This window comes from Haliotis rufescens, unplaced genomic scaffold, assembly GCF_023055435.1.
Source record: "Haliotis rufescens isolate VD_foot unplaced genomic scaffold, xgHalRufe1.0.p SCAF_17, whole genome shotgun sequence".
Classification (NCBI taxonomy): domain Eukaryota; kingdom Metazoa; phylum Mollusca; class Gastropoda; order Lepetellida; family Haliotidae; genus Haliotis; species Haliotis rufescens.
In genome coordinates this window covers 27,892,100-27,911,640 of record NW_025963857.1, presented here as the reverse complement: position 1 = coordinate 27,911,640, position 19,541 = coordinate 27,892,100, and positions in this window count along the sequence as shown.

The following is a 19,541-nucleotide window of genomic DNA, read 5'->3' as shown; positions in this document are numbered from 1 at the left end:
ATGTTGTTGTGGAAACCCATGTTTACCAAGAAACTTCAAAAAGTCAGGTGGTAAACGGAAGTCGAAGGTATTACTTATTTTCATGAAATAATGTTTTGATATTAAATGTAAAATGAATTGGAGAACTTCCTCCACATAACAGTCTGTTCTTTGCCATAACAAACAAGACCATTGACGTCTTTAGTTGACAACGGTATTATGTTTCTTATCATTGGACTAATATTACAAGAGCACTGACTGACTTGTTTACAAGCCACCGTCGCATGGTAGGAGTACTGCTGTAGCAGAGAAACACTTATTTTTTATGCAGATTTTGTCAGAGGCGAGTACTGTCGGTAGGGCGGGGCATGCTTGTCCTTTTCGCGAACATCTGGTGTTTTCACTCATTTTTAGTGATCTATTCATGTTGTTTTCACCGCTGTTTTTGTCGGTGCGCGTGCCACTTTTCAGTTATTCTGGGCATTTTATTGGCTGATCGTGAAACCTGACCTTAACGAGTACTTTTGCTACATTCATTTCTTCATATTTTGATAACAAGAACACCGTTTTTGTTCATGTAGGGATTTCAACAGAAAAACAAACTGAAGTAATGTACATTTGTATTTGTATTTATCGAATACTGAAGCAGAAAAACATACTTATTTCAAAATGCATATGCAGATGATTATCTATTTCGCTGAATGAACATGTTGCAGTTCACATGATTAAGGATGACAGAAGAATTTTGGATGCATGAGTGTGTATTTACGCCGCTTTTAGTAACATTCCAGTAACATCACGATGGGGGACACCAGAAATTGGCTTTACACATTGTACCGAAATTAGGAATCGAACCCGGGTTTTGGGCATGCCGAGCGAACGCCTTAACCACCAGGCCGTCCCTATTTAGGATAGGGCTACACAATGGGACAGTCTGTTTCCCCTCCATACAAATTACTTATGCCCTCTCGTGCTGACCTCCAAGTTTACTAAATGTTTCACGTTCACATGCGAGATCTTTAATACATTAAACACAGAATGCAAGGTCATACGTTACCTTAGCGATAACCTGTATGGCAAAGTCCTTGATGCATTGTCGTTTTCAGCTGGCATCATCGCTGGCCATGCAGAGTGAGTTAGTGAGTATAGTTTTACTCCGCTTTTACAATATTCTAGCAATATCACGACAGAGGAAACCAGAAAGGCCCTGCAGAGAGAAAAGTTGGCTGCTTCAGACATTTTAGCTGGGCTGCATAGGAATAAAAAACGTTAAACATTTCCAACAATATACGTGTGTTTCTGACTGTTTTTCATTAGACGTGACTGTCGTTGACATTTTCAGCAGTTGCACATGGTGACCTATAAAAGGAATGTCAGAATCCAAACTGGAACTCGCCGTCTGCTGTGCGTGCACAGTGAAGTCTACGCATTTGTGTAAGACAGGGTACTTGTTCATGGGACAAAATTAACAAGAACTTACTATCAAATGTATTTGTTAAATTAGTTTAATTTAATATCTCAGTTATGATATAGGCGTTACTGCATTGTCAAGAAAAGCGACAAAACCATTTTCTTAATAAGAAATCTAAGAAATACAGTCGATGGTACGATTCCCACTACATCATGAGCATGTGTTTATGAATCGGTATCATGCAAGGAGTTCGCGAAAAGGTGAGCGTATCCTGAACCAGCGGTGGCACCGGCATAAACACATGCACATGCAAATCAATTGTTCATCTCAAACAACACGGGAAGAGATGGTACAAGTCAACATTGCATCGGACATAATGTTTGACACTGATGTAATGTCTAGCATAAAACATTTTGAAAGCTTTATGAGGCTTGTCACGATAAGGCTGAAATACTGCCCATGTGACTATAAATGGCGAAAAGATGAGCGTATCCTGCCCCACTGGTGTCACCCGTCACAAACACATGCAAAGGCAAGGTAATTGTTCACCTGAAAAAAACACTAACACGGCAATTCTAAAATAACATATAAGGTTGTCGTTTACCTGTAAACCTGTAACTATTTTTACAGCGTCATAAAATCAGTGACCTTTCTCTCGGTTGCGATCAGGGCAGTACTGAAACTGTTTGTTTTTTTAAGTGGCTCCTTTTTAAATTATATCTGCGGTAATAAATTGAAAATGAAAAGAGCTTCATGTTGAAATCTCGGGAAGACTGAAACTTATTTCACTCCCGACATCAACGTGATATCAAAATCAAGCTCATGTAATATTCTAACACAACGACAGCAAGGCTGCAATATGTGCCCTTCTTTACATGTTAGTTCTGAAAATTTGGAGGCATGGCATAACTTCCATGACTCATACTATATAACCTGTACATGTGGTTTTCACATCTTCTTGCCCATGTGTACTTAGGCACAGGCTTGTTTCAATAGAAATTTGTGTGAAATGACCAGGGATCCAGAATACGGATCGAGAAGAATATGCTTACCCTGTTTATGAACACCAGGTGTCATCGCAGATATTCAGTAATCCATTCACATAACGTTCATCACTATTTTGCCTTTAACGCCCATTGGAATCTTTTTTCGGTTGATATTCGAGATTAGTCTTTGGCGTTGAACATACACAAGTTGATGTTGAAATATTTTAGTTTAAATTCTAAGGAGTATATAGTAACAATAAACTGATTTGAACAAAAAATGATGGTATCATAGGGAGATACATATAGAAAGTAATGGATACGAGTGTCTTTTGATATCAAATATATCAATGCGAGTCGATGAAAGTTCCAAACTCCAAAGCTTGCAGAGGAGTTTTAAACTTTTTTTCGGCGAGTGTCGATATACTTCATGTGAAAGCACACACGGATGCGATGATGTTTATTGACATTCAATCTTCTAACTTTCTCAGTTCTAAACAGTCATAAACACCATGTTCAGTGTAAAATATAATGCTTACCAACTTCAGTAGCAGAGAATATTGATGTTATTTGATTGTGGCGTCCTGGTAACCGATTACATCACAAGGGTCTGCAAAGCATTGTGATGCAGTTTCATTCCAGCGATATCTCCATGGAGATCGCGAAATCTTACCCAAGCAATATCTCCTGTGGAAGCCAGTTTAGGATATTGAATGTTGGTGTCCTATTATGTGGCAGTGGAGATTGGTATTTGTTAGATATGTCGATTTAAGTGACAGTGATAGTGATTTTCAGTGACAGCGAATGATTGACATGCTCGTGAAACATCGAGTGTTGTAGTGGCCAGATCATCGCAATAAGTGTGATTTAGAGCTACCTACCTTGGTTGTTGACAGTACAGACGTAATCGTTCGAGAAGTTTCGTAATAGGCAAGTTTTCAGAATGCTGGCTGTACCCATATAAGCGTGACATGAGCGCGTTTCGGAGTCTTTTTGTTACCTGTCTTGCATCTCCTCTTCTTGCCAATTGTGAATTTGTTCTTTATCCTAAAACACCAAAATTCATGCCTGCTTCCAACACAACTCCAGATTCAAGAACGGAGCGCGGTCCTCAGTCAAGACAAATTCCTGACAGTCGTGAGTGCACTGAAATAAATTCACTGTCTTGTATGGCATGTTACGCTCATTGCCGTATTGCCGCTAGCTATCACTTATTTCACTCACTGTATTGCCTTTCATTACTGTAATTTATTCATTATTTATTGATCATAATTTAGTCACCGATGTTTTTGTCATCTTTGCGTTTCAGTGTGGAAATCATAGCGTATTACATAAATATGTTTACAGAGTCAAATGTGCATTTTCTTCGAGAGTCAAGAGTCAAGAATCTTCAAGAGCACGGTCAAAACAGTCAATATTCAAAACTAAGAAAAAGTAACATATATGTTGAATCCCACTTCGTATTTAACATATTTCAAATTGTATTACATTTTGAACAAACAGTTTCGATTTTAAATGTGTTAACTATTTTCCCAAACAGAAAATGGTATTTCTCTACCTTTAAGTGTGGATTCCGGACAGGCGAGATTGTATGAAAAGACAATAAAGGGCAAATTAGGCATCATAGTGAACAATTAATTTTTGAAAGTCGATCTTTGTTCCATAGCTATTTCTTTACAACAATAATACTTATCAGTTGTGGTTTTATTCTTAACAAATGCCAGAACATTATGACAGAATTCCTAGTGCAGTGACTCTCAGGATTCTCATAAAATTAAAACTTACAAAACGAACAAAAACAAACGTCATTTCGTGAGGTAATTATAAATAAAATTGGTTTTAGAACATTTGGATGACATTTGGATGTAAACAATAAAGTACGGAATATGTGTTTCCCTTTTTGTCATTTCGTCTTAATTAACTTAACATTCTGCATTGAGGATATCACTTGAAAGCATGGATTTGATAAGAAGTTTTGATTTGAGTCTTTTGTCTACATACTTTGTGCTTTTAGGAGTATCTCGAACCCAAATACAAATCAGGGCGACTGATTTTAGGTACTCTCATTGTTTCATTTTAACGTGAGCCACGTCTGAATCTGCTGTCGATAAAAACAAACTTATGCAGAGGCGTGAAAACGACCTGTTTAATATGTGAATAGCTTGACTACATCTATCTAAAATTTGGGTGTAAGACATTGAGGCAAGAAGTATGCATCTCCATGGGCACCAATTGCGCTCACTCCCCTTCTTGCTCATCTGTTTCTTTATATATATATATAAATCAGACTATCTGCTCGGATTGGCAAAGTCAGAACAGGGTAATTTGGCCAAGAATTTCAACTTATTAGCTTCAGGTATATCGATCATCGGATATCGGTCAATAACCTTCATATAGACATTGTTCCCTTTATGTCGATCAATATTTCTACAGTTGCATTCTGCATTTTACAAATTTAAGGTACAATCGAGCAAGGTCTTTCTTCCAAGAGCGTCAAACGACTCTTGCAGAAGTTCAAGGTCTCGGTAAAAATCAGTGAGTGAGGGAGTTAAGATTTATAGTCACATCGGCAATATTTCAGCCTCAGTAAAGCTTTCAAAAGGTTTTACAGTAGACATGTGGAGGACATTTCCAAATTTGACGCATCAGTGATAAAAATGTTATCATCATTATTTGAATGTGATTTATAAACACATGTTCATGATATAGTCGGAATCGTAAATCGACTTTTGACAGACATTTCTGGGGAATAAAGTGATGTTTCGGTTTCCCTAAAGACATTAAAACACCTATTTTTGCCAATTATGTGAATGACGTTTGATACCGGTAGACCAGGTCATGCTTACCATTTTGGCGAACATCTGGTGTCATCACTTATTTTAAGTGATCCCTTCGTTTAATTTGTCTCACTAATTTGGCTTTTACGCCAAATAGAAGATAATCGAGACTGATTATTCTCTGGCGTTGAAGTTTTGAATTTACAGACATTAATAAATAACAAAAGGTGTACAGTGCGTCCAGTTTCAACCTGTTAATAATCTATTTTTTTATGACAGACGGGGATATACATATGACCACCACTAAGGCATACCGTAAATCATGAAATTAATGCGAGATTTAATATGAATGCAAAACTTTATCTCACGTCTCAAAAGATTGCCAAAATTTCTCAATTTGCAACAATTGCGTTTCTATTAATCTGGTAAGCATAAAACGAATTAAAGGGTTGCCGTTATTACGTTTTGACAGTTAGAATAAAACATAAAGCCAAAACACGCCCGCACCAAAAAATTCAAAATAACTTTTCGAACTCAATCTTCTGATAAAAATCTAATAACATCATGTACTGTCGTTGTTTTTTTAGTTTCTAATCTGAACACAACACACCGTAGGTCTGGCTTGATTCTACCGTAAATAGAATCCTTGTGTTTCCTAAGCAAGAAATTTGTCTTCAGCGGGTTTAAATGTTCGGATGGAGGATATTCCCAATTTTTTGTTTCTGTCCGATATATCCAAACAAGAAAACAACTTTAATCAAATCAGATATTCTTTTCCAGACTAATAATGATTTTTAACATATTTGAAAGGAGACGCTTTTTGAAAATAAACAGAAACCTGTTTTGGAGTGTTTATTAGTTAGGAGTCTGGTGGATGCCTGATGGTAAATTTGATGCACCTCTGTTTGGAGTATGGAAAATGACACTCTGATACAGCAGCATCCAGATATAATATAATATATAAATGCACAGATTCATCACATTTCGTACAGTGAATTAAATTCCTGATCAGTTGAGACATGAAGTAATATGAGTATTGTTCGGTGATCTTTCATAGAAAACAATTATGATCGATGGTAGATCCGTTACAGTCTGGATAGTTCTCATCATAACCAAGATACTATCCATTATCATGATATATTTATGTGTGTATATAGTTTCGTAAATCTGTAGTAAGCAGATCCTATTATCTATCTAGCTCTAAACCAGCATCAGAAAAGATAAATGGCCAATCCTTATGTGAAAAGTTTTCCTACTTATTTTCCTTATTAAACGTATGGAAGCCACGCGTTCGTACGTGAAATGTTGGCGAAGTCTTTGGTAGTGAGAAAAGTGTTGCCTTGTAATCTGTATAGCATGAATTCATACTTTTTGGTAGTACCGACATAAACAACCGACATGCAGATTACTTCAGAGAATAGGCAACTATAAAAATGAGCGTTGTGATAATATATCTTAATGGCTTACTGTTGATATCCTTAAGGGTTATTCGTATGGGGCATAAAAAAAAGAGTTGATAAAATCTGAACTATTTAATAAGACTTATGCTGTACTTACACACTTGTGAGGGAGTAGTGTTTTACGCCGCTTTTAGCAATATTCCAGCAAAATCACTGAGGGGTACATACATCATAACGTGGCAAAAGCATGCATACATGTATAACAATACACTTCTAAAACAAACAAAATGCGATATATACTCTTATTTTGCAAAATAGGACAATAAGTAATCATATGCAGTTGACAGTGTGAGCTTCTGAACAATACACCACACTTGTCACTTGTCGAAATCACAGTTAAGGCCTTTACCGACATCAAATGAAACACGTAATCAAATAATTGGAATGTTTAGAGCAGTCCTACTGATCGAGTCGTACTCAGCAAATCAAGGAACAGGATGGGGACAGAACAAACAACCAGTAAATCTACAAGTCCTGCCACAAAAACTACACTACCTGACGACGATCGATTGCTCTTCCGTCAAAATCAGCTTTTATTCACTGCGTCACTTTGGGAAGGTTTGGTGCATGCCTTATTAACGTCGTTCGACAATAGACTCATACAACGAGACATCAGAGTAAGAGAACATGTAATTCAATCATGCACTGGCATATTCACAGATGAGTACCGTGTCAAGCTGATTGAATGTTCCAAAGATACCTAACCTTCTTCACTAAACGAGCCATCGACCTTTCTTCTGCTGACCCCAAACCTGAGATTGAACACCTCCGCCAAGTCTTCACCTGTCTCAACAACTATCCTCCCAATCTCGTCAACAAAGTCATCTCCTCGGTACTCCACCCCACACCCAGATCTGCGACCCTTAAACCCGAATTAGCGCCCTTCCGCATCGCCCTCCCTTTCATAGGAAAAGCCTCCACCCCCCACCGCCTGCTCGAACAGCAAGCCAATATTGACACCTATTTCACCACTTCCACCTCCCTCAATACCCTTCTATGAGCCAAAGGCAGGTACACAACCAAATCCCAATAGCCGAAAGGTGTAGTTAACAAGACTGAGTGCAACTTTGGACAATCTTACGTAGGTAAAACATCCCGCCCCATCAACACCAGAATCAAAGAGCACAAAACCTCAACCATCAAATCAGACAGCACATCAGCCATCTCGGACCATATCAGCAACTGTCCTAATCACAACATTAACTGGGACAACGTCCAAATCCTCTCCAACAACCTACATAAGTTCACTAATCGAAAACTAGAAGCTGTCCACATTCGCCGCCACAAGCCATCAATCAACGGAGATCAAGGCTATTTCATCCCATCCGCCTGTTATGAATTCATTAAGCAATCATCACCACACCTATGCAAACTAACCCTTTTTATTTGGCTTTATGTCTGAATGGCTTCCACCTGTTCTCTGTCCAACATGTTGTGACAGTATTATCCTTCTGTTGTCATTACTTACTCATCTTTTCCCACTCATGTATGTAATTGTTGTTACTGTTAATCCTCTTCCCCCACCACTATATACATGCATTTATGTACAATGTTCCTCATTCAGTCTTTCTTGACAACGGTAGAAGGATCTAAACCGAAACGTCGCCTTAACAGTATTAAAGAAATTGTTATCCATAAATTGTGTCTTCTTTGTCATGTTAATGTACTGTCAAATCATACCTCTAAGAATGAGAATTCAGGTACAAACTTGATTCTCTCTTCTACAAGTTTGACCTTAATGTTTTATGAAAATTTCCGCCCTGTTACTAGCATACAAACTGACGAAGAATATGATATTTTGAATCCCCATCATCAGAACCCTACATTAATTTATATCACATTTAATTTAATTTATTTTTAATTGACTCTATAACAAAAGGATCGTCTCCACAAACACACACCATCTGCCAAAACTGGAAATCATCAAAGTTTGGAGGTAATGCTTCGAAAACAATGATTGATTATATTATTACATGGTACACTCCAATGTGGGGTACCAGTGTTTAATGTAGACTTGTCAGACGAATCCTGTACAATGCGAACTTGATTTATTCTTTCTGATATACAGGAGCTGATTCATCTGAGCATGTTGCCTTTGATACTAAACTAGTGTAGTTTGAAAAGCAGTCATCGCCTCCACACCAGAAAGTTTATGATGTACACATTATGTAGTAATGGTCTAATGATCTATCATCCCAAACCCCCGCTGGATTCGTGGCAACAACGTGTTGCTCTCGAGATGATAGCAGAACGAGCAGTAATTATTGTTGTCATCATTTAACAAAGGTTAGATTCACTGCAATTGAGCTAGACGATAAAGGTATGGATGGATCGTTTCCTGTCTTAACCGTTATAATCTGTATATTGCATGGTTTTTTATGATTGGGGTAGTGAACCATTCGTCCAACTTATCTTAGTTGAACGTTGATTAAAAGATTGAAACGATGTGTTAGCCCAGAAATATGTACGCAAAAGAACTTAGTGTGAAACCAACAAACAAATAACAAATGGTATACAATTCACAATTATATTACAAGATTCACTTGACTTTCACATCAATACAAATTACTGCAAAGCAATCACAATGGCAATATTCAATAGCAATATATAATATGATGGCAGTGGCCAGTATCTATTACAAAAAAAAACACTGGTGACAGAAAAGTCAGTGATAATATATATATATCCACCCAGCGGCGACAGTGGTCAAGCTTACGAGATGGGCAAGGAAGGGAATCAGGGATGATGAGCGATCCTCACAAGAAAGCTGCTTCCAATGTGATGAAATGCGTGCGAGATACGTAAACACGCTCTTGTCCCCTTATATAGTCTAACCAGATACTGAAAAGTTCCACATAGTGCCCTCACAACATGGAACATTCTCCAAGTTTCTATAACATATTATCAGCGTCCGCGGTATACCGGACCGGAAGTGTACACACCACACTAGCATCGAAATATAGTAACCCCCTGACGACCGATCAATGCGCGTCTTCCGAATCTCAACAGAAACAATGTAGCACAGTTACAATAATTGTTAAACAATAAAATACACTGCCATATAACATATCCAACAGTAGTCTGACAATTTGTAGTGAGGAATCTGGCATATGGTTAACCATAACATTTCATTACATTAGGGATTCTTGGATGAAGCGGGGGCACGGGTGGCCAAGTTGTCTAAGGCGCCGCGTTTCGCTGTGCATAGTTGCGTCCCTTGGGCACGCCAGAAACCTATGATTGTTAGTTTGAATCCCGGTTCGCCCTGATTAGATTTCCAGGTTTGTCAGTACCATACACTTGCTCGTGGGTTTCACCGAAGCGGTAAACGTCTCAGACCTGCGTCAGTTCGGGCTTTCCTCCCACGTTAATCTCCTACGCCGTGATATAACTGGAATACTGTTAAAAGCGGCGTTAAACCCAACTCACTCACTCACTCATAACGTAAGTTGGCATCCCCAGAGAACGTGTTCGTCCATTTAGGAACAGCATGTAGGTACAACAACACACAAACAATTCATACTGATGTTTCAGAACCACGAAAAGAGGTTGACCAAACTAAGCAGGCTGCTGAGTCAGGTGATCTCCCAGCCAGGGGCTCCGCAGTCCAACAGGCCTAGGGACAGGCTGCAACACAAGGCTCTGGGTATTGCTCAGAGGTGAGTATGTGCTGCAATCTTTCAGGAACATACATGATGCCACTGTAAGGCTACACAGCTTATTTTATTTCACATTTTTATCCTACCGTCATATAATGCGGGGTATATTGTTAACATCTGGTCATGTCTGTCCGTCCGTCCGTATTTGTTTCCGGACCATTATCTGAAATCCGTGAAAACATTTCATCCAAACTTGGTACATGTATTAAGCAGGGGCTGAAGAGGTGCCTTTTGCTTTTATAGGGGGCGGATGATTTGTCGTCTTCTTATGACTCTTGTGTATAAATGTCAACATATACTATTTCAAAAAAGAAACGCATAGGTGTTTCTGAATTTTACAAAATCCTCTGATCAAAGAATATGTCAACTGAATCGATAAAATATGTTATAAATCTGTTTTTAGGAGACTTCTATGCAAATCTTTTAAAAAACCACCAAACACAAAACGTTGTGTTTGATAAGACGTTTTACAAATTTCTGAAAACACATCACCAAAACGAAACCTAAACTCATTTTGCACGTGCAAATTGGGCCATGAGTTGCATGCTGTATCTGCCTATAAAATGCCATGTCGCATTCGAAATGTGAAATCAGTTTTGAAGAGTTTCACGACGGAATCATTATGCCACGTCTCGACGCTGCGACTCGCAAAATCGCCATTGGAAGACTAGGGGCTGGTGAGTCGCAATCTTCAGTTGCAAGATGTCTAAATGTAAGCCAGAGTACGATTTCTCGACTCGCAACACGCTACAACCTTACGGGTACCACAAACGACCGTCTATTCACCGGAAGACCTCGAGTCACCACAGCAGCTCAGGATCGCTACATCCGGGTCCTCCATTTACGTGATCTTACTGTTACAGCTGAGAGCACAGCGGCCAGGGTGCCTGGACTTCGAAGGATATCGGGGCAAACTGTACGGAACAGACTGATAGAGGTTGGACTGAGAGCCCGTAGACCCTACTTCGGGAACGTGTTACGACGTCAGCATCGCGTCCAACGTCTCCACTGGTGCAATAACATGTCGGCCTGGAACTTACGAAACAGGGGGCGCATATGGTTCAGCGATGGATCTAGGTTTCTTCTACAGAGACGGGATGGACGAAACAGAGTTAACAGACGGGTCCATGAACGTTATGCTCCTAACTGTGTACGTCAAGTGGACAGATTCGGCGGAGGAAGTGTCATGATGTGGGCGGAGATATCCTACGGCAACCGTACTAATCTTATCCATGTCCAAGGAAACCTGACGGATGTGCGCTATAGGGACACTATTCTTCAGCAACACCTTCTCCCAGGCATTGACGTCCGACGGGAGTTATTCCAGCAAGACAACGCCAGGCCACATACAGCACGTGTCACCATGGAGTGTCTGGCAAATAACAACATTCCTGTGCTCCCCTGGCCATCTCGTTCCCCGGATCTCAACCCCATAGAACATCTTTGGGATGAACTTGATCGGCGTCTACGTCAGCGTGTACGTCAACCTCAAATTCTTCAGGACTTAGCTACATTTCTTCAGCAGGAGTGGAGGAGAATTCCTCAACCAGTTATACAGCGTCTGATCCAGTCCATGACGAGGCGGGTCCGAACTGTTATTCGTGCACGTGGTGGACATAACAGGTACTGACACTTCTGTGGACGCTGAACAAAATCATGACTGTTTAGTCTGTGGTGATCATTATTATCGTATACACACGTGATTCTGCCATGTGCACGTCAAATTTCATGCTCCTGAGTACGTTTGTTGAATAGTTTTACACGTTTGAATTAAACCCTTGTCTCTTCAGATTTCTGCCTTATGCGTTTCTTTTTTTGGAATAGTATATTTGACAATGGGATGGTGGCGGGAAAGGTTCTCTTTATTCTTCGTACATTTCTAGCTTGTTTATCAAAGAATGGTATGCATAACTGAAGGTTTAGAGATACTTAAAAAAGCTTTCGACACCAAAATTATTTAGTTAAATTGAGGATAGCTTAACAGGATCAGATTATAAATTTTATTAAAAGGGGATTGAGAATAACGATCAGTTAGCTGAATAATGCCACCTGGAATAAGGTGGATCGTCAGAGGGACTAATGGTTGCAAGAATTGTGGGGAAATGTTCACTTCCACAAAGATTATCATGGAGAAACCATTCAAACTCCTTTATATACCAGTAGTTTGAATCTGCAATGAAGAGTAAAATATAAGCAGAAAAATAGATGCTTAAGATATCTTTATATCTACATAACATAATTACAAAACTATTTTCTTGTGTGTGTGTGTATGTATGTGTGAGTGTTTCTGCTTTGCTAGCCCAGTGATATAGCATGTCACACGCAGATATAGTATGCTAACCATAGTATGCTAACACCAAGCCAACCAGTCCTTGTTTTTCCCCTTCATGCCGAGAGCCAGGAATGGCAAAAAGAATTACCATCTTTTTCCCTCTCTGGTCACATGCTCTATTTACTAGATCACGAGGGGGTTACCAGGGTAGAAGACCCTCCAGGTGCTTTAAAAAAATATCACGTCGAGGCGAGAAGGAATGATTAGAACTGAACATCATCAAGGCTTGTTCTCTAAGCCTTAACCATAGCTGCCCTACGTGGAATAGCTAGTGCAATTATCCCCATACACTTATTAATTTTTTGGGAAGTACTTTTCTCTCTTTTAAATAAGTCAAAATCTTGATGACTGCTCGGTACTCGTCCTTTTCCATTTCTGTGGCCATTTGGACCCCTATCACGTTCAGTTGACTGTGATTAACTCATTTTGATTTTATTCATAACACCACACTCCTCATTGCATTTCATACCTGGAATGTTTAAAGGGCTGGAACAAATACAGCTATAAGCATTGAGTAAGTATACAAATGCTTGTAGGGTGTTACCAGCCACTGTTGTATTGTTTGCATTGTCCAAAGAATTATTTTGTCGGTCATCTTGCAGACTTAGACTGCTAATTTGTATGCTTCTGCATTGATTTTGGTATGGTAACAGCCAATCGTCATGGAAGTGTTGCAACAAGATATTATTAATAGTTATCGAAATGCGCTGAAAATTCTTAATATGAATAAGGAAAAGTGGCTGTATCAATCAACGCTGTCAATCATATCTATCAGAGACACCCCAAGTAACTTTACTTTGGTGTACTTCAGTGGTACTGTTTTCATATGAAAGAGCACACACACAAGTGAATGATATTGCTTCTGTGTGTGAATGCGCGTGATTATTGGCTCCTCAATACTCAGCTTCATCATTCTTTACACAGGTGGTACATTAAGTTTTTAATTTGTCGTGCGTATATGGAGGTAAACACACATGCTATTCGTCAATCTTCACCAACTCAATTCAGACAAGTTTTTCTATTGTCCATGCCATATCTTATCGTTAGACACCGCCTGTGCAAGACATGTATACTGAATAGTTATTTCCGATGAGGAGCTAATTATTCACCGCCACGGAATGAAAGGGTGATATAGGAATTGTTGTTGTCCGTCCGTCCATACGTCCATCACGTTTAAAACCATGAGAGATGCCTTAACCAAACTTGGCGCATAGATATGTTTAGTGGTGAACTGGTGCCTTTTGATAGTTTGAGATTTTTGAAGAAATTATTTTTCGAGTTTCCATGGCAACGACTTTGACTTAGACTGAAAATGGCGATGTCGTACTCCTTTCCGGAGCAGATACTGAAAAAACGTACAATATTTCTTTACCCAACTTGGCAAACCGAATGTTTTGACAACTCTGGTGTAACATACTTATAACATTTCAGATCATTTCCATCATCTACTGAAACAGGTGATGCCTGGACGTATTTCATTTTGGTAACATTGTACTGCCCGTACTGCCTGACAACTCATTTTATTCATCTGTAAATGTTATGTTCGGTATTTCTTCGCACAAACAGGACTGTTTGCCCGATATAAACAATGTAACAGCCAGTGGATCTTCCAGATATCTAACTTCCAGTCGGTAATTAATATCCGGTTTGTATTCTCAAATAAGGACTGTCAATTCAATACACATATCCAATATACATCACTCTGTTGGCGAATTGTTTGCAATATTTGTTGCCCTTATTTGCAATTACAGTGTTCGGTGGCAGTTGTGACCCACAAATCGACTACCACTGTCGACGAAAGTTACCTGCAATATAAGGTTATTTGAACGGCACTGGCCTTGTCGAATATTCATATTCCTTGAATATCTCTGTGGCCCAACGGACACAGTTATTTGTGTTCCCATTAGATCATGTCCCACAAGGTGGGGTTATTGTTCACGCTATGATTTCGCCTCCAACCATACATATAACAGAATTAACCATTGAATGATGCCACACGTCAGGATTGCGGGGACATACACAGGATTCGTTCTTGTTGCATATCAAGCACCAATTCATCTATCATGAACTTTCTGTGTCTTTGTTGACGTGTGTGAGCGTGCGTGCGTGCGTTGCGTGCGTGCGTGCGTGTGTGCGTGCGTGCGTGCGATCGAGGTAATTTTCAAAACAGTCATATGGAGACAGCATATATAACATATGTGTCCGTGTTAGCCCTTGAAGCTATATGGCATGAAGCTGCCGAAAATGCCACCAGTCCATCCAATCTCTCTAACTTCGGTTGATTTGTGACTTTTCACTACCAATTGCGACTATATAAATAATCGGTTTACACTTATTGACCTGATGACTGCTGATTGTGCAAAGGTAGTGTTTTTCATATAAAACTTTGTATGCAAAAATCTGATATCAGTGAAGGGATTGTATTACTTTGAAGAAGAGTCTCGCTACACTAATTATGGAAACATATATATGATTCTATTGGTAATCAGAACAGGCATCATAAGACGTAACTTCTGAAATCTGAATTCACGTGTGACAGTGACTTGGCTAATAACATAAAATTTACCAATACGAGTCTCTGATATATATCACAAACACTACATGCACAGTAAGACTTCAGTAACAAGACAAGTTGTGTATGTGCTTGAACGATTACGGAGGTTGGGTTCGGTTCGCACAAACTATTATACATTTTTATGAAAATGAGTCTTAAGTATAGCATCTTCTGGGGAGATTTCCAAGAGCATCACACACAACTCTTGCTCGAAAGTTTATTGAGCACGGTTACAACATTCAAGGACTTAGTAAATCTTTCAAAAACTTTTGTTGTGGACATGTGGAGGACATTTCCAAATATATAGTATCATTGACAAATATGATGTTCGATTTAATTTCGCTCTTGACTTGTACCATATGTTCCCGCGTTTTAGCTGAACACGTGACGTGGCTTTGCTTGTGTTTGTGACATGCTCACCTTTTCGCGAAAGTCTGGTATTATTACTATGTGACAGGGATTCATAAACATTTTCTTATGATATTTTTCTGAATCTAACAACGAACTCTGCATGTATTTAAGATATCTTATTGCCATGTAAATGGTTTTGTCTTTTTTATTTACACATACACACACACGTTTTTCTTTTTTTTCAGTATATACCAATGACAACATCACACACTGACTTGGGGCGGTCGGGTAGCCTAGTGGTTAAAGCGTTCGCTCGTCACGCCGAAAACCTGGGTTCGATTCCCGACATGGGTACAATGTGTTAAGCCCATTTCTGGTGTCCCCGGCCCCGCCGTGATATTGCTGGAATATTGCTAAAAGCGGCGTAAAACCATACTCACTCACTCACTCATACACTGACTTGACTCACTCTGAATGACATTGAAAAGGTTCATATCTTCTGTTGGTGATTTCATGACCAGGTGGATCGCAGTATGGTGAGTCTTGACAGTCACATGCAGTGGAGTACATCGTCAACTGCTAAGTCCAGGTTATGTAACGAGTTCTTACAGTTGATGTGATTGACGTTCACATAAAAGAATGAAACTGTTGGCAGTTCTTGACATCTGAGATAAGTAAGGAGAATGTAGCCTTTTTCTGATTGACTGGGTTCTGTTTTTGGTCTGTCTGAACGTATCTAAGCAATATAAGAAGTATTTCCTTTAGCCAACACTATGGGTTGTTAATGTTTGAAGGACCGCCTCCGTGGTCTAGTGGTAGAGCGTCCGCCCGGAGGGCGGAAGGTCCGGGGTTAGATCCCCGGCCGCGTCATACCAAAAGACGTTACAAGATGGTACTTGTTGTTACCCTATCTGGCGCTCGGCATTAAGGGGCTAAAACAAGGACTGGTCGGCTCGGAGTCAGTATACTGTGTCTGAGTGGGGTATTCATGTTAAACTGCGGCATGGTATCTCCGTGAGCTAGCACTATAAATCGGCATCAGTCCGGACTAGTACAAGCAGTCACACAAACACACACACGTACATGCAGTCGCTATATAAGTGCAATAATCTTGGACGCGACTTGAAACGCCGTTTCACCTCACCCTAATGTTTGAAGACCCATCGAGCTGCTTCATACGTTTAATTTCTTCCAACGACACAGAGTACAGTCTTATTTTTTGTGCAGTCCCTACTGTTCGTGAGGGAGGGGGAACAATTCTTCCAAATCAGTGGTATCATTTGGCCTTCCTCCTTTCTTGTGACCATGGCTACAATCACAGAGAGAATCTTAAGGAATTATTTGGTTTGTTGTTTAACTACATGTATGACTCGGTTCTCATTCGTGAATCGTAAGTACGTTCTATTCGACACAGCGTGGTTCGTGTGGGAAATGGTTGTGTTTCGAGAATCATCCAGGATTACCTGAAAAATAATAAGCAAGCATCTCCATCAAGGCAGTCCATCATAATTAGGCTTAACCACCTCTCGTATTGTAAACGAAAACGTTCAGATTTTCTAGAAATATTTTTGTTAGTATTTGGAGAGTATCCATTCTTGTCTCGAATAATGTTATCGCACTTCAAACTCAATTAAATATTTTGAAAACTCTGTGTAATGAATAACATTTAAATATTCATCGTGACCAAACAATTATTGTTGTTTTCGGAAAGGGTTAAATACTCTCTAAAAACGAAACATGCAAGGGTGACAAAATATCGGTTGCAAACAGTTATAAATATTTGGAAATTGAATTTTCGAGCACTGCCAAAATGAATAAGTGCATTTCTACATTTGCCAAAAGAGGAAAGAGAAAATTACATAAATAGTTAGGAATCTTGTGACACTTGAGTGTAGAGATCCATCTGTTTATTCTAAGATGTTTCATACACATGTGAAACCGATGCTTTTATATGATGCTGAAGTTTCGGAATCCACCATTGACAAACGTTTAACAAACACTTATTCATTTCGGATATAACGGCAGGAAGGTGATACGTATACCTGATTTTCGTTAGATCTTTACAGATAATAAGATCTCTGCATTTCTTTAGAACTGGCCATCTTGTATAATAGCGCTAGATATAGCATGTACAAAGTGACTTTGAAAAGCAGGGATCTTCATCTTCAGGGATTTCAAATGTCAAATATACTTCAAAGTGACAAATGCAGTATCTTGTATGCATGTTATGTTTTTTATGCCACAATGAGCAACAGTTCTGCTGTATAACGGCGACCTATAAAGATCTGGACCTTATAATAAGTGGTTGATATTATCAGCAACGTCAGACACAAACGACGCAGCGGCACGCAATCAATGAAGTCATCTAGCCGGACCATCTGAAGCCATTTAGAGCAATACCCATGAAGATCCTGGTTAGAATAGATCTTCAGCAACCCATGTTTGCCGTAGGAGGCGACTATGTTTGTCGTACGAGGCCACTAACGGGCTTAGGTGGTCAAACTCTCTGAATTGATTGATGCATGTCATTGTGTCTCAATGCGCAGATCGATGTCGCGTTGAACAACACACAAACAAATATTAGACCAAGCTATGATGATGGCCGCTGCACTCTGAATCATCACAGGAGCAATATGTTTAAAGTAATGATCATGATAAATTAAGACTGCAAATAAAACCAATATCCATTTTACTTCCTAATATATTAATTTGTGGTCCTGTGGTCCGATACATAACGTTCAATACCTGGCGGTAGTAACATTGAACGCGACGTGATTAGCCGCTATTCACACGATAGAAGCTATCAGGGAGACATTGTAATCGACTCTACTTTCTGTCAAGGGCCCTGCATTATTGATGAGACTGCTCTTTAAATATTCAGACCACAGCAGCTCTTATATGAGAAGTACATTTCAGCAAAAACTAGGTATTAGCCTTAAGCTTAAAACACAACAAGAAATATGTTTTATTCAGGAATCAATATTCTCTTTTTCTACGGATTTCAACGTAATAATGCTTGCATCACTGTCGTTCAACATCAAATTTACAATTAGACCTTGCTCGTCACGAAAAAATCTGTATTTGATTTAAATGAATTCTAAGACACGAACTCAAGTGAATTAAATATTGTGATGTTCCTGGGTTTTTACTGGCTGCCCGAACTGAATAGAATTAACAGCTTTATAAAATATCGATCCACTTAATCTCATTATTATCCGAGATCTCGATGAAGCAAAGTAATCGATACATCTGGTTTGAAAAAAATGGTTTCCTACATTATAACTTAATTTACAACAAGCTTATTTTCTTGGAAACCGTAAAAATGACATTTACCACGATTCCTAAACAGCAGTGGAAAACAAATTAAAAAATAAAGAATTCATAAATTAAGTTATGACAAGAAAAAGGATCAGAAGTTAAAATTATAATGTCCACAAACCAAAAGATATCAGAGTGAGTGAGTGAGTGAGTTTAATTAAAGTCACGTCGGCAATATTTCAGCCATAATGTGACTTGAACGAGTTAGACAATATTAATAAAAACTGTCGACGAAGGACAGTATGATAACTAGCAATATATCACAGATTGACTTGTAGAACATTAAAACTATATGATTATTAGGATACGACACGATATATAAAAAAATATCAGAAAGCGAATGTTGAATGAATTGTTTGCTGGCTTGATTGTTTGTTTGTTGTTTAACGCCGCACTCAGCAATATTTCAGTTGTATAATTAATCGAGTCTGGTCCAGACAATCCAGTGATTGACAGCACGAGCATCGATCTACGCAGTTGGGATACGATGACATTCATCAACCAAGTCAGCAAGCCTGACCACCCGATCACGTTAATCGCCTCTTACGGCAAGCATGGGTTGCTGAAGACCTATTCCACCCCGGATATTCACGGGTTTATGAATTTATTAGGTATGGAGACAGTTCTGAGATAGTTGGGAACATTTCAACTATCAGGTGCAGAGAAGTAGTGTTTTGAAGACATCTATCCGATACAAATCTTGAAACCAATGTGGTT